The sequence below is a fragment of the Oncorhynchus nerka genome, linkage group LG19 (genome assembly GCF_034236695.1).
Source record: "Oncorhynchus nerka isolate Pitt River linkage group LG19, Oner_Uvic_2.0, whole genome shotgun sequence".
In the NCBI taxonomy this organism is placed as follows: domain Eukaryota; kingdom Metazoa; phylum Chordata; class Actinopteri; order Salmoniformes; family Salmonidae; genus Oncorhynchus; species Oncorhynchus nerka.
The window spans coordinates 6,504,219-6,519,531 of record NC_088414.1 but is presented as its reverse complement, the minus strand read 5'-3'; positions in this window follow the sequence as shown (position 1 = coordinate 6,519,531).

Genomic DNA, 15,313 nt, shown 5'->3' with positions numbered 1-15,313 from the left:
GTCCCTGGGTATGAGGTATGAGGTAAAATGAGTCCCTGGGGGTATGAGGTAGTACCGAGTCCTGTGCATGGGTATGAGGTAGTACCGAGTCCTGTGCATGGGTATGAGGTAGTACCGAGTCCATGGGCATGGGTATGAGGTAGTACCGAGTCCTGTGCATGGGTATGAGGTAGTACCGAGTCCTGTCTGGGTATGAGGTAGTACCGAGTCCCTGTGCATGGGTATGAGGTAGTACCGAGTCCCTGTGCATGGGTATGAGGTAGTACCGAGTCCCTGGGTATGAGGTAGTACCGAGTCCCTGTGCATGGGTATGAGGTAGTACCGAGTCCCTGGGTATGAGGTAGTCCGAGTCCTGGGTATGAGGTAGTACCGAGTCCCTGTGCATGGGTATGAGGTAGTACCGAGTCCTGTGCATGGGTATGAGGTAGTACCGAGTCCCTGGGTATGAGGTAGTACCGAGTCCTGTGCATGGGTATGAGTAGTACCGAGTCCCTGTGCATGGGTATGAGGTAGTACCGAGTCCCTGGGTATGAGGTAGTACCGAGTCCATGGGTATGAGGTAGTACCGAGTCCCTGTGCATGGGTATGAGGTAGTACCGAGTCCCTGGGGGTATGAGGTAGTACCGAGTCCCTGGGTATGAGGTAGTACCGAGTCCCTGGGTATGAGGTAGGAGTCCATGGGTATGAGTAGTACCGAGTCCCTGTGCATGGGTATGAGGTAGTACCGAGTCCCTGGGTATGAGGTAGTACCGAGTCCATGTGCATGGGTATGAGGTAGTACCGAGTCCCATGGGTATGAGGTAGTACCGAGTCCCTGGGTATGAGGTAGTACCGAGTCCCTGTGCATGGGTATGAGGTAGTACCGAGTCCCTGGGTATGGGTCCATGGGTATGAGGTAGTACCGAGTCCCTGTGCATGGGTATGAGGTAGTACCGAGTCCCTGGGGGTATGAGGTAGTACCGAGTCCCTGGGTATGAGGTAGTACAGTCCCTGGGTATGAGGTAGTACCGAGTCCCTGGGTATGAGGTAGTGAGTCCCTGGGGTATGAGGTAGTACCGAGTCCCTGGGTATGGGTATGAGTCCCTGTGCATGGGTATGAGGTAGTACCGAGTCCCTGGGTATGAGGTAGTACCGAGTCCCTGTGCATGGGTATGAGGTAGTACCGAGTCCCTGTGCATGGGTATGAGGTAGTACCGAGTCCCTGGGTATGAGGTAGTACCGAGTCCCTGGGTATGAGGTAGTACCGAGTCCCTGTGTGGGTATGAGGTGGAGTCCCTGTGCATGGGTATGAGGTAGTACCGAGTCCTGGGTATGAGGTAGTACCGAGTCCCTGTGCATGGGTATGAGGTAGTACCGAGTCCCTGTGCATGGGTATGAGGTAGTACCGAGTCCCTGGGTATGAGGTAGTAGTCCCTGGGTATGAGGTAGTACCGAGTCCCTGGGGGTATGAGGTAGTACCGAGTCCCTGGCATGGGTATGAGGTAGTACCGAGTCCCTGTGCATGGGTATGAGGTAGTACCGAGTCCCTGTGCATGGGTATGGGTAGTACCGAGTCCCTGGGTATGGGTAGGTAGTACCGAGTCCATGTGCATGGGTATGAGGTAGTACCGAGTCCCTGTGCATGGGTATGAGGTAGTACCGAGTCCTGTCCATGGGTATGAGGTAGTACCGAGTCCCTGTGCATGGGTATGAGGTAGTACCGAGTCCCTGTGCATGGGTATGAGGTAGTACCGAGTCCCTGGGCATGAGGTAGTACCGAGTCCTGGGTATGAGGTAGTACCGAGTCCCTGTGCATGGGTATGAGGTAGTACCGAGTCCCTGGGTATGAGGTAGTACCGAGTCCCTGTGCATGGGTATGAGGTAGTACCGAGTCCCTGTGCATGGGTATGAGGTAGTACCGAGTCCCTGTGCATGGGTATGAGGTAGTACCGAGTCCCTGGGTATGAGGTAGTACCGAGTCCATGTGTATGGGTATGAGGTAGTGCCGAGTCCCTGTGCATGGGTATGAGGTAGTACCGAGTCCCTGGGTATGAGGTAGTACCGAGTCCCTGTGCATGGGTATGAGGTAGTACCGAGTCCCTGTGCATGGGTATGAGGTAGTACCGAGTCCCTGGGTATGAGGTAGTACCGAGTCCCTGTGCATGGGTATGAGGTGTACCGGTCCCTGTGCATGGGTATGAGGTAGTACCGAGTCCCTGGGTATGAGGTAGTACCATGGGTAGTCCCTGTGCATGGGTATGAGGTAGTACCGAGTCCCTGTGCCATGGGTATGAGGTAGTACCGAGTCCCTGGGTATGAGGTATGTACCGAGTCCATGGGTATGAGGTAGTACCGAGTCCCTGTGCATGGGTATGAGGTAGTACCGAGTCCCTGGGTATGAGGTAGTACCGAGTCCCTGTGCATGGGTATGAGGTAGTACCGAGTCCATGTGCATGGGTATGAGGTAGTCCCTGTCCTGGGTATGAGGTAGTACCGAGTCCCTGGGTATGAGGTAGTACCGAGTCCCTGTGCATGGGTATGAGGTAGTACCGAGTCCCTGGGGGTATGAGGTAGTACCGAGTCCCTGGGTATGAGGTAGTACCGAGTCCCTGTGCATGGGTATGAGGTAGTACCGAGTCCTGTGCATGGGTATGAGGTAGTACCGAGTCCCATGGGTATGAGGTAGTACCGAGTCCCTGGGTATGAGGTAGTACCGAGTCCCTGTGCATGGGTATGAGGTATGAGTCCCTGGGTATGAGGTACCGAGTCCCTGTGCATGGGTATGAGGTAGTACCGAGTCCCATGGGTATGAGGTAGTACCGAGTCCCTGTGCATGGGTATGAGGTAGTACCGAGTCCCTGGGTATGAGGTAGTACCGAGTCCCTGTGCATGGGTATGAGGTAGTACCGAGTCCCTGGGTATGGGTATGAGGTAGTACCGAGTCCCTGTGCATGGGTATGAGGTAGTACCGAGTCCCTGGGTATGAGGTAGTACCGAGTCCCTGTGCATGGGTATGAGGTAGTACCCATGAGTCCCTGTGCATGGGTATGAGGTAGTACCGAGTCCATGGGTATGAGGTAGTACCGAGTCCCTGGGGGTATGAGGTAGTACCGAGTCCCTGTGCATGGGTATGAGGTAGTACCGAGTCCCTGGGTATGAGGTAGTACCGAGTCCCTGGGTATGAGGTAGTACCGAGTCCTGGGTATGAGGTAGTACCGAGTCCCTGTGCATGGGTATGAGGTAGTACCGAGTCCCTGGGTATGGGTAGTACCGAGTCCCATGGGTATGAGGTAGTACCGAGTCCCTGTGCATGGGTATGAGGTAGTACCGAGTCCTGGGTATGAGGTAGTACTGAGTCCCTGTGCATGGGTATGAGGTAGTACGAGTCCCTGTGCATGGGTATGAGGTAGTACCGAGTCCCTGGGTATGAGGTGTACAGTCCCTGGGTATGAGGTAGTACCGAGTCCCTGGGTATGAGGTAGTACCGAGTCCCTGTGCATGGGTATGAGGTAGTACCGAGTCCTGTGCATGGGTATGAGGTAGTACCGAGTCCCTGTGCATGGGTATGAGGTAGTACCGAGTCCCTGTGGGGGTATGAGGTAGTACCGAGTCCCTGTGCATGGGTATGAGTAGTACCGAGTCCCTGGCATGGGTATGAGGTAGTACCGAGTCCCTGGGTATGAGGTAGTACCGAGTCCATGGGTATGAGGTAGTACCGAGTCCATGTGTATGGGTATGAGGTAGTACCGAGTCCCTGTGCATGGGTATGAGGTAGTACCGAGTCCATGTGTATGGGTATGAGGTAGTACCGAGTCCTGTGCATGGGTATGAGGTAGTACCGAGTCCCTGTGCATGGGTATGAGGTAGTACCGAGTCCCTGTGCATGGGTATGAGGTAGTACCGAGTCCCTGGGTATGAGGTAGTACCGAGTCCCTGTGCATGGGTATGAGGTAGTACCGAGTCCCTGGGTATGAGGTAGTACCGAGTCCCTGTGCATGGGTATGAGGTAGTACCGAGTCCCTGGGTATGAGGTAGTACCGAGTCCCTGTGCATGGGTATGAGGTAGTACCGAGTCCCTGGGTATGAGGTAGTACCGAGTCCCTGTGCATGGGTATGAGGTAGTACCGAGTCCCTGGGTATGAGGTAGTACCGAGTCCATGGGTATGAGGTAGTACCGAGTCCCTGGGTATGAGGTAGTACCGAGTCCCTGTGCATGGGTATGGGTAGTACCGAGTCCTGGGTATGAGGTAGTACCGAGTCCCTGTGCATGGGTATGAGGTAGTACCGAGTCCCTGGGTATGAGGTAGTACCGAGTCCCTGTGCATGGGTATGAGGTAGTACCGAGTCCCTGGGTATGAGGTAGTACCGAGTCCATGGGTATGAGGTAGTACCGAGTCCCTGTGCATGGGTATGAGGTAGTACCGAGTCCCTGGGTATGAGGTAGTACCGAGTCCATGGGTATGAGGTAGTACCGAGTCCATGGGTATGAGGTAGTACCGAGTCCATGGGTATGAGGTAGTACCGAGTCCCTGTGCATGGGTATGAGGTATGAGTCCCTGGGTATGAGGTAGTACCGAGTCCCTGTGCATGGGTATGAGGTAGTACCGAGTCCCTGGGTATGGGTAGTATGAGTCCCTGGGTATGAGGTAGTACCGAGTCCCTGTGCATGGGTATGAGGTAGTACCGAGTCCCTGGGTATGAGGTAGTACCGAGTCCCTGTGTATGGGTATGAGGTAGTACCGAGTCCCTGGGTATGAGGTAGTACCGAGTCCCTGTGGGGTATGAGGTAGTACCGAGTCCCTGTGCATGGGTATGAGGTAGTACCGAGTCCCTGTGCATGGGTATGGTAGTACCGAGTCCCATGGGTATGAGGTAGTACCGAGTCCCTGTGTATGGGTATGAGGTGTACCGAGTCCATGTGCATGGGTATGAGGTAGTACCGAGTCCCTGGGTATGAGGTAGTACCGAGTCCTGTGCATGGGTATGAGGTAGTACCGAGTCCCTGGGTATGAGGTAGTACCGAGTCCCTGTGCCTGGGTATGAGGTATACCGAGTCCCTGTGTATGGGTATGAGGTAGTACCGAGTCCCTGTGCATGGGTATGAGGTAGTACCGAGTCCCTGTGCATGGGTATGAGGTAGTACCGAGTCCCTGGGTATGAGGTAGTACCGAGTCCCTGTGCATGGGTATGAGGTAGTACCGAGTCCCTGGGTATGGGTATGGGTAGTACCGAGTCCCTGTGCATGGGTATGAGGTAGTACCGAGTCCCTGGCATGTATGAGGTAGTACCGAGTCCATGTGCATGGGTATGAGGTAGTACCGAGTCCCTGTGCATGGGTATGAGGTAGTACCGAGTCCCATGGGTATGAGGTAGTACCGAGTCCCTGTGCATGGGTATGAGGTAGTACCGAGTCCCTGTGCATGGGTATGAGGTAGTACCGAGTCCCTGGGTATGAGGTAGTACCGAGTCCCTGGGTATGAGGTAGTACCGAGTCCCTGGGTATGAGGTAGTACCGAGTCCCTGTGCATGGGTATGAGGTAGTACCGAGTCCCTGGGTATGAGGTAGTACCGAGTCCATGTGCATGGGTATGAGGTAGTACCGAGTCCCTGTGCATGGGTATGAGGTAGTACCGAGTCCCTGGGTATGAGGTAGTACTGAGTCCCTGTGCATGGGTATGAGGTAGTACCGAGTCCCTGTGCATGGGTATGAGGTAGTACCGAGTCCCTGGGTATGAGGTAGTACCGAGTCCCTGGGTATGAGGTAGTACTGAGTCCCTGGGTATGAGGTAGTACCGAGTCCCTGTGCATGGGTATGAGGTAGTACCGAGTCCCTGGGTATGAGGTAGTACCGAGTCCCTGTGCATGGGTATGAGGTAGTACCGAGTCCCTGTGCATGGGTATGAGGTAGTACCGAGTCCCTGGGTATGAGGTAGTACCGAGTCCCTGGGTATGAGGTAGTACCGAGTCCCTGTGTATGGGTATGAGGTAGTACCGAGTCCATGGGTATGAGGTAGTACCGAGTCCATGTGTATGGGTATGAGGTAGTACCGAGTCCCTGTGCATGGGTATGAGGTAGTACCGAGTCCATGTGTATGGGTATGAGGTAGTGCCGAGTCCATGTGCATGGGTATGAGGTAGTACCGAGTCCATGTGCATGGGTATGAGGTAGTACCGAGTCCCTGTCCATGGGTATGAGGTAGTACCGAGTCCCTGTGTATGGGTATGAGGTAGTACCGAGTCCCTGTGCATGGGTATGAGGTAGTACCGAGTCCCTGTCCATGGGTATGAGGTAGTGGTCCCTGGGTATGAGGTAGTACCGAGTCCCTGTGCATGGGTATGAGGTAGTACCGAGTCCCTGGGTATGGGTATGTACCGAGTCCCTGTGCATGGGTATGAGGTAGTACCGAGTCCCTGTGCATGGGTATGAGGTAGAGGTACCGAGTCCCTGTGCATGGGTATGAGGTAGTACCGAGTCCCTGGGTATGGGTAGTACCGAGTCCCTGTGCATGGGTATGAGGTAGTACCGAGTCCCTGTGCATGGGTATGAGGTAGTACCGAGTCCCTGGGTATGAGGTAGTACCCCCTGTGGGGTATGAGGTAGTACCGAGTCCCTGTGCATGGGTATGAGGTAGTGAGTCCCTGTGCATGGGTATGAGGTAGTACCGAGTCCCTGGGGGTATGAGGTAGTACCGAGTCCCTGTGCATGGGTATGAGGTAGTCCTGTGTCCTGGGTATGAGGTAGTACCGAGTCCCTGTGCATGGGTATGAGGTAGTACCGAGTCCCTGGGTATGAGGTAGTACCGAGTCCCTGTGCATGGGTATGAGGTAGTACCGAGTCCCTGTGCATGGGTATGAGGTAGTACCGAGTCCCTGGGTATGGGTATGAGGTAGTCCATGGGTCCCTGTGCATGGGTATGAGGTAGTACCGAGTCCCTGGGTATGAGGTAGTGCCATGGGTATGAGGTAGTACCGAGTCCCTGGGTATGAGGTAGTACCGAGTCCCTGGGTATGAGGTAGTACCGAGTCCCTATGTGAGTCCCTGTGGGGTATGAGGTAGTACCGAGTCCCTGGGTATGAGGTAGTACCGAGTCCCTGGGTATGAGGTAGTACCCCCTGTGCATGGGTATGAGGTAGTACCGAGTCCCTGGGTATGAGGTAGTACCGAGTCCCTGTGCATGGGTATGAGGTAGTACCGAGTCCCTGTGCATGGGTATGAGGTAGTACCGAGTCCCTGGGTATGAGGTAGTACCGAGTCCCTGGGTATGAGGTAGTACCGAGTCCCTGGGTATGAGGTAGTACCGAGTCCCTGTGTATGGGTATGAGGTGGTACCGAGTCCATGTGCATGGGTATGAGGTAGTACCGAGTCCCTGGGTATGAGGTAGTACCGAGTCCCTGTGCATGGGTATGAGGTAGTACCGAGTCCCTGTGCATGGGTATGAGGTAGTACCGAGTCCCTGGGTATGAGGTAGTACCGAGTCCCTGTGCATGGGTATGAGGTAGTACCGAGTCCCTGTGCATGGGTATGAGGTAGTACCGAGTCCCTGTGCATGGGTATGAGGTAGTACCGAGTCCCTGTGCATGGGTATGAGGTAGTACCGAGTCCCTGTGCATGGGTATGAGGTAGTACCGAGTCCCTGGGTATGGGTATGGTAGTACCGAGTCCCTGTGCATGGGTATGAGGTAGTACCGAGTCCCTGGGTATGAGGTAGTACCGAGTCCCTGTGCATGGGTATGAGGTAGTACCGAGTCCCTGGGTATGAGGTAGTACCGAGTCCCTGTGCATGGGTATGAGGTAGTACCGAGTCCCTGTGCATGGGTATGAGGTAGTACCGAGTCCCTGTGCATGGGTATGAGGTAGTACCGAGTCCCTGGGTATGAGGTAGTACCGAGTCCCTGTGCATGGGTATGAGGTAGTACCGAGTCCCTGGGTATGAGGTGTACCGGTCCCTGTGCATGGGTATGAGGTAGTACCGAGTCCCTGGGTATGAGGTAGTACCGAGTCCCTGTGCATGGGTATGAGGTAGTACCGAGTCCCATGGGTATGAGGTAGTACCGAGTCCCTGGGTATGGGTATGAGGTAGTACTGAGTCCCTGTGCATGGGTATGAGGTAGTACCGAGTCCCTGTGCATGGGTATGAGGTAGTACCGAGTCCCTGGGTATGAGGTAGTACCGAGTCCCTGTGTATGGGTAGTACTGAGTCCCTGGGTATGGTAGTACCGAGTCCCTGTGCATGGGTATGAGGTAGTACCGAGTCCCTGGGTATGAGGTAGTACCGAGTCCCTGTGCATGGGTATGAGGTAGTACCGAGTCCCTGTGCATGGGTATGAGGTAGTACCGAGTCCCTGGGTATGAGGTAGTGAGTCCCTGGGTATGAGGTAGTACCGAGTCCCTGTGTATGGGTATGAGGTAGTACCGAGTCCATGGGTATGAGGTAGTACCGAGTCCATGTGTATGGGTATGAGGTAGTACCGAGTCCCTGTGCATGGGTATGAGGTAGTACCGAGTCCATGTGTATGGGTATGAGGTAGTGCCGAGTCCATGTGCATGGGTATGAGGTAGTACCGAGTCCCTGTGCATGGGTATGAGGTAGTACCGAGTCCCTGTCCATGGGTATGAGGTAGTACCGAGTCCATGTGCATGGGTATGAGGTAGTACCGAGTCCCTGTGCATGGGTATGAGGTAGTACCGAGTCCCATGGGTATGAGGTAGTACCGAGTCCCTGGGGGTATGAGGTAGTACCGAGTCCCTGTGCATGGGTATGAGGTAGTACCGAGTCCCTGGGTATGAGGTAGTACCGAGTCCCTGTGCATGGGTATGAGGTAGTACCGAGTCCCTGTGCATGGGTATGAGGTAGTACCGAGTCCCTGGGTATGAGGTAGTACCGAGTCCCTGTGCATGGGTACCGAGTCCCTGGGTATGAGGTAGTACCGAGTCCCTGTGCATGGGTATGAGGTAGTACCGAGTCCCTGGGTATGAGGTAGTACCGAGTCCCTGTGCATGGGTATGAGGTAGTACCGAGTCCCTGGGTATGAGGTAGTACCGAGTCCCTGTGCATGGGTATGAGGTAGTACCGAGTCCCTGGGTATGAGGTAGTACCGAGTCCCTGTGCATGGGTATGAGGTAGTACCGAGTCCCTGTGCATGGGTATGAGGTAGTACCGAGTCCCTGGGTATGAGGTAGTACCGAGTCCCTGGGTATGGGTAGGTCCAGGGTACTGAGTCCATGGGTATGAGGTAGTACCGAGTCCCTGTGCATGGGTATGAGGTAGTACCGAGTCCCTGGGTATGAGGTAGTACCGAGTCCCTGTGCATGGGTATGAGGTAGTACCGAGTCCCTGGGTATGAGGTAGTACCGAGTCCCTGGGTATGAGGTAGTACCGAGTCCCTGTGCATGGGTATGAGGTAGTACCGAGTCCCTGGGTATGAGGTAGTACCGAGTCCCTGTGCATGGGTATGAGGTAGTACCGAGTCCCTGGGTATGAGGTAGTACCGAGTCCCTGGGTATGAGGTAGTACCGAGTCCCTGTGTATGGGTATGAGGTAGTACCGAGTCCATGTGCATGGGTATGAGGTAGTACCGAGTCCCTGGGTATGAGGTAGTACCGAGTCCCTGTGCATGGGTATGAGGTAGTACCGAGTCCCTGGGTATGAGGTAGTACCGAGTCCCTGGGTATGAGGTAGTACCGAGTCCCTGTGTATGGGTATGAGGTAGTACCGAGTCCCTGTGCATGGGTATGAGGTAGTACCGAGTCCCTGTGCATGGGTATGAGGTAGTACCGAGTCCCTGTGCATGGGTATGAGGTAGTACCGAGTCCCTGTGCATGGGTATGAGGTAGTACCGAGTCCCTGTGCATGGGTATGAGGTAGTACCGAGTCCATGGGTATGGGTATGAGGTAGTACCGAGTCCCTGTGCATGGGTATGAGGTAGTACCGAGTCCCTGGGTATGAGGTAGTACCGAGTCCATGTGCATGGGTATGAGGTAGTACCGAGTCCCTGGGTATGAGGTAGTACCGAGTCCCTGTGCATGGGTATGGGTAGTGAGGGTATGAGGTAGTACCGAGTCCATGTGCATGGGTATGAGGTAGTACCGAGTCCCTGTGCATGGGTATGAGGTAGTACCGAGTCCCTGGGTATGAGGTAGTACTGAGTCCCTGTGCATGGGTATGAGGTAGTACCGAGTCCCTGTGCATGGGTATGAGGTAGTACCGAGTCCCTGGGTATGAGGTAGTACCGAGTCCCTGGGTATGAGGTAGTACCGAGTCCCTGGGTATGAGGTAGTACCGAGTCCCTGTGCATGGGTATGAGGTAGTACCGAGTCCCTGGGTATGAGGTAGTACCGAGTCCCTGTGCATGGGTATGAGGTAGTACCGAGTCCCTGTGCATGGGTATGAGGTAGTACCGAGTCCCTGGGTATGAGGTAGTACCGAGTCCCTGGGTATGAGGTAGTACCGAGTCCCTGTGTATGGGTATGAGGTAGTACCGAGTCCATGGGTATGAGGTAGTACCGAGTCCATGTGTATGGGTATGAGGTAGTACCGAGTCCCTGTGCATGGGTATGAGGTAGTACCGAGTCCATGTGTATGGGTATGAGGTAGTGCCGAGTCCATGTGCATGGGTATGAGGTAGTACCGAGTCCCTGTGCATGGGTATGAGGTAGTACCGAGTCCCTGTCCATGGGTATGAGGTAGTACCGAGTCCCTGTGTAAGGGTATGAAGTAGTACCGAGTCCCTGTGCATGGGTATGAGGTAGTACCGAGTCCCTGTGCATGGGTATGAGGTAGTACCGAGTCCCTGGGTATGAGGTAGTACCGAGTCCCTGTGCATGGGTATGAGGTAGTACCGAGTCCCTGGGTATGAGGTAGTACCGAGTCCCTGTGCATGGGTATGAGGTAGTACCGAGTCCCTGTGCATGGGTATGAGGTAGTACCGAGTCCCTGGGTATGAGGTAGTACCGAGTCCCTGTGCATGGGTATGAGGTAGTACCGAGTCCCTGGGTATGAGGTAGTACCGAGTCCCTGTGCATGGGTATGAGGTAGTACCGAGTCCCTGGGCATGGGTATGAGGTAGTACCGAGTCCCTGGGTATGAGGTAGTACCGAGTCCCTGTGCATGGGTATGAGGTAGTACCGAGTCCCTGGGGGTATGAGGTAGTACCGAGTCCCTGTGCATGGGTATGAGGTAGTACCGAGTCCCTGGGTATGGGTAGTACCGAGTCCCTGTGCATGGGTATGAGGTAGTACCGAGTCCCTGGGTATGAGGTAGTACCGAGTCCTGTGCATGGGTATGAGGTAGTACCGAGTCCCTGGGTATGAGGTAGTACCGAGTCCCTGTGCATGGGTATGAGGTAGTACCGAGTCCCTGTGCATGGGTATGAGGTAGTACCGAGTCCCTGGGTATGAGGTAGTACCGAGTCCATGGGTATGAGGTAGTACCGAGTCCCTGTGCATGGGTATGAGGTAGTACCGAGTCCCTGGGTATGAGGTAGTACCGAGTCCATGGGTATGAGGTAGTACCGAGTCCATGGGTATGAGGTAGTACCGAGTCCATGGGTATGAGGTAGTACCGAGTCCCTGTGCATGGGTATGAGGTAGTACCGAGTCCCTGGGTATGAGGTAGTACCGAGTCCCTGTGCATGGGTATGAGGTAGTACCGAGTCCCTGTGCTGGGTATGGGTATCCCTGGGTATGAGTACCGAGTCCCTGTGCATGGGTATGAGGTAGTACCGAGTCCCTGGGTATGAGGTAGTACCGAGTCCCTGTGCATGGGTATGAGGTAGTACCGAGTCCCTGGGTATGAGGTAGTACCGAGTCCCTGTGCATGGGTATGAGGTAGTACCGAGTCCCTGTGCATGGGTATGAGGTAGTACCGAGTCCCTGGGTATGAGGTAGTACCGAGTCCCTGGGTATGAGGTAGTACCGAGTCCCTGTGTATGGGTATGAGGTGGTACCGAGTCCATGTGCATGGGTATGAGGTAGTACCGAGTCCCTGGGTATGAGGTAGTACCGAGTCCCTGTGCATGGGTATGAGGTAGTACCGAGTCCCTGGGTATGAGGTAGTACCGAGTCCCTGGGTATGAGGTAGTACCGAGTCCCTGTGCATGGGTATGAGGTAGTACCGAGTCCCTGTGCATGGGTATGAGGTAGTACCGAGTCCCTGTGCATGGGTATGAGGTAGTACCGAGTCCCTGTGCATGGGTATGAGGTAGTACCGAGTCCATGGGTATGGGTATGAGGTAGTACCGAGTCCCTGTGCATGGGTATGAGGTAGTACCGAGTCCCTGGGTATGAGGTAGTACCGAGTCCATGTGCATGGGTATGAGGTAGTACCGAGTCCCTGTGCATGGGTATGAGGTAGTACCGAGTCCCTGTGCATGGGTATGAGGTAGTACCGAGTCCCTGTGCATGGGTATGAGGTAGTACCGAGTCCATGTGCATGGGTATGAGGTAGTACCGAGTCCCTGGGTATGAGGTAGTACCGAGTCCCTGGGTATGAGGTAGTACCGAGTCCCTGGGTATGAGGTAGTACCGAGTCCCTGTGCATGGGTATGAGGTAGTACCGAGTCCCTGGGTATGAGGTAGTACCGAGTCCATGTGCATGGGTATGAGGTAGTACCGAGTCCCTGTGCATGGGTATGAGGTAGTACCGAGTCCCTGGGTATGAGGTAGTACTGAGTCCCTGTGCATGGGTATGAGGTAGTACCGAGTCCCTGTGCATGGGTATGAGGTAGTACCGAGTCCCTGGGTATGAGGTAGTACCGAGTCCCTGGGTATGAGGTAGTACTGAGTCCCTGGGTATGAGGTAGTACCGAGTCCCTGTGCATGGGTATGAGGTAGTGCCGAGTCCCTGGGGGTATGAGGTAGTACCGAGTCCTGTGCATGGGTATGAGGTAGTACCGAGTCCCTGTGCATGGGTATGAGGTAGTACCGAGTCCTGGGTATGAGGTAGTACCGAGTCCCTGGGTATGAGGTAGTACCGAGTCCCTGTGCATGGGTATGAGGTAGTACCGAGTCCATGGGTATGAGGTAGTACCGAGTCCATGTGCATGGGTATGAGGTAGTACCGAGTCCCTGTGCATGGGTATGAGGTAGTACCGAGTCCATGTGCATGGGTATGAGGTAGTACCGAGTCCATGTGCATGGGTATGAGGTAGTACCGAGTCCCTGTGCATGGGTATGAGGTAGTACCGAGTCCATGTGCATGGGTATGAGGTAGTACCGAGTCCCTGTGCATGGGTATGAAGTAGTACCGAGTCCTGTGCATGGGTATGAGGTAGTACCGAGTCCCTGTGCATGGGTATGAGGTAGTACCGAGTCCCTGTGCATGGGTATGAGGTAGTACCGAGTCCCTGTGCATGGGTATGAGGTAGTACCGAGTCCCTGTGCATGGGTATGAGGTAGTACCGAGTCCCTGTGCATGGGTATGAGGTAGTACCGAGTCCCTGTGTATGGGTATGAGGTAGTACCGAGTCCCTGTGCATGGGTATGAGGTAGTACCGAGTCCCTGGGTATGAGGTAGTACCGAGTCCCTGTGCATGGGTATGAGGTAGTACCGAGTCCCTGTGCATGGGTATGGTAGTACCGAGTCCCTGTGCATGGGTATGAGGTAGTACCGAGTCCCTGTGCATGGGTAGGTAGTACCGAGTCCCTGTGCATGGGTATGAGGTAGTACCGAGTCCCTGGGTATGAGGTAGTACCGAGTCCCTGTGCATGGGTATGAGGTAGTACCGAGTCCCTGTGCATGGGTATGAGGTAGTACCGAGTCCCTGGGTATGAGGTAGTACCGAGTCCATGGGTATGAGTACCGAGTCCATGGGGTATGAGGTAGTACCGAGTCCATGGGTATGAGGTAGTACCGAGTCCCTGTGCATGGGTATGAGGTAGTACCGAGTCCATGTGCATGGGTATGAGGTAGTACCGAGTCCCTGTGCATGGGTATGAGGTAGTACCGAGTCCCATGGGTATGAGGTAGTACCGAGTCCCTGGGTATGAGGTAGTACCGAGTCCCTGTGCATGGGTATGAGGTAGTACCGAGTCCCTGGGCATGAGGTAGTACCGAGTCCCTGTGCATGGGTATGAGGTAGTACCGAGTCCCTGGGTATGAGGTAGTACCATCCCTGGGTATGAGGTAGTACCGAGTCCATGTGCATGGGTATGAGGTGGTACCGAGTCCATGTGCATGGGTATGAGGTAGTACCGAGTCCCTGGGGTATGAGGTAGTACCGAGTCCCTGTGCATGGGTATGAGGTAGTACCGAGTCCCTGTGCATGGGTACTGATGTCCCTGGGTATGGTAGTACCGAGTCCTGTGCATGGGTATGAGGTAGTACCGAGTCCCTGTGCATGGGTATGAGGTAGTACCGAGTCCATGGGTATGAGGTAGTACCGAGTCCCTGTGCATGGGTATGAGGTAGTACCGAGTCCATGTGCATGGGTATGAGGTAGTACCGAGTCCATGTGCATGGGTATGAGGTAGTACCGAGTCCATGTGCATGGGTATGAGGTAGTACCGAGTCCCTGTGCATGGGTATGAGGTAGTACCGAGTCCATGTGCATGGGTATGAGGTAGTACCGAGTCCCTGTGCATGGGTATGAGGTAGTACCGAGTCCCTGTGCATGGGTATGAGGTAGTACCGAGTCCATGTGCATGGGTATGAGGTAGTACCGAGTCCATGTGCATGGGTATGAGGTAGTACCGAGTCCCTGTGCATGGGTATGAGGTAGTACCGAGTCCCTGTGCATGGGTATGAGGTAGTACCGAGTCCCTGTGCATGGGTATGAGGTAGTACCGAGTCCATGTGCATGGGTATGAGGTAGTACCGAGTCCATGGGTATGAGGTAGTACCGAGTCCCTGTGCATGGGTATGAGGTAGTACCGAGTCCATGTGCATGGGTATGAGGTAGTACCGAGTCCCTGTGCATGGGTATGAGGTAGTACCGAGTCCATGTGCATGGGTATGAGGTAGTACCGAGTCCCTGTGCATGGGTATGAGGTAGTACCGAGTCCCTGTGCATGGGTATGAGGTAGTACCGAGTCCCTGTGCATGGGTATGAGGTAGTACCGAGTCCCTGTGCATGGGTATGAGGTAGTACCGAGTCCATGTGCATGGGTATGAGGTAGTACCGAGTCCCTGTGCATGGGTATGAGGTAGTACCGAGTCCATGTGCATGGGTATGAGGTAGTACCGAGTCCCTGTGCATGGGTATGAGGTAGTACCGAGTCCCTGTGCATGGGTATGAGGTAGTACCGAGTCCCTGTGCATGGGTATGAGGTAGTACCGAGTCCTGTGCATGGGTATGAGGTAGTACCGAGTCCCTGTGCATGGGTATGAGGTAGT